Source organism: Apis dorsata, unplaced genomic scaffold, assembly GCF_000469605.1.
Source record: "Apis dorsata unplaced genomic scaffold, Apis dorsata 1.3 scaffold_78, whole genome shotgun sequence".
Classification (NCBI taxonomy): Eukaryota; Metazoa; Arthropoda; class Insecta; order Hymenoptera; family Apidae; genus Apis; species Apis dorsata.
The window spans coordinates 316,030-317,694 of NW_006263376.1; positions in this window are offsets into that span (position 1 = coordinate 316,030).

Sequence of the window (1,665 nt, forward strand, 5' to 3'; positions counted from 1 at the left end):
AGGGAAAAGCGGAGGAGTTGGACGATTATCCTTGTCCTCGAGGGGAAGAGGTTCGGCTTTTGCGTTGTTCGCCACCACGTTTTTGCATGGAAACCGCCTTCGAACGATCCTTTCTTTCGGTGTTCGCAATTGAACACCCGCGACCACCCCTCGTCCCTAGGATTAAAATACATTTGTGTACATTTTAAGGTGTCGCGGACGAAAGCGTCTAGCGATCGATACTGCCAATCCGAAACCGATGATCACGATAGATCACGCGCGTCGAGTCCCGAGGCTCGAACGTATATAGGAGAATTTTCTTTTTCCTTCGTTTTCTTTTTCTTTTTTTTTTATATATATATATATATAGCGACAAGTTTGGTATAATCGCGAATCGGAGCTGCAGGTTAAAACTATCAACGAGTTTTCGATGTGAAACATCGATTCTCAGCGCCGAGTTCTTCTCGACGGCCGATCAAATTTATTCAGGCCGTTTCAGAAGCAAATACTGCCGCACATATTGACGATGTGATATAATAAATCTTAAGCTGCTAATCTCGTTGTCTCCCGTTTCGGAAACGACCGAGACGATTGATTCCGACCGTCTGGTCGATCCGGGATGCGATCCTCTCGGTTTCGAGGCAATCGAATTTAAACTAAGAAGAAAAGAAAGAAAGAAGAAAAAAAAAAAGATAAATGCACGAGAATCGTGGTCGTATCTCTGTGTGCAAGTTTATAATCCAGAGTTAACTAGGCTTAGCTAAGGTATCTCTGATGCTCGCTGACGCAAATTAAGCAAATTCGCGTTGATGGAAGGACGATTTTTTTTCTTTTTTTTTTTTTTTCCTCTTTGCGTTGTTCCAATTACGAACAATTAAAGGTTAAAAGGAGTAATAAAATCGGGACGTAAAACAAAGATTTTGTTTGTTCGGAGGATTGCTTCTCAGAGACACACTCCTCGTTCATTCGTTCACACACGCAAGATGACACGTACTGCGTTTCCTTTTTTTTTTTTTTTTTAAACGTACTCGTACATAAGTGTGTATGTATATAAATGGAAACACGTATGAGCGTTTATATCGATATATCGACTTTTTGATGCTGTATGTTTAGATCGATATTGTACGATATTACGAAATATCCTGTGTACGACGCGTAGCGCGATGAAGCATAATCCATTCGACAGTGGGGACGCGAATCCTGTTCGAGGCTCTGCTACGAACGCGTACGCATACACGATTACGAATACGCTAAATTTTTTCGACGAAACGCGACTTTCTTATTCTCGACTCTTTACAAGAAAAAAGTTTTCACTCCACGACTCGACATATCTCGTTCCTATCATTTTTCATTTCTCGTTCCCGTTTCGCTGCTTCCGAAATCCGTTATAGCTAAATTATAGCAGATGAGAAATCGAAACGAATGACTCTCGTTTCGACGGGTTTTGTTTTTCAATAATTTCGTCTTCGATCGACGGGAAAGAAGACGCGTGGACTTTGAAATTGTATCCGAATACCACCTCGTTTAATATTTTCTGTATCGAGTGTGCGATCCATACGATCCCATCTACGAATTTCGACATTGTCAGCGTGATTTCGTACGCGATCGAATAGCGTTTCTTTCCTATTTCTCTTTTTATTCGATACACCACATATCAAAAGTAATTCTTCATAGATTCCACGATCG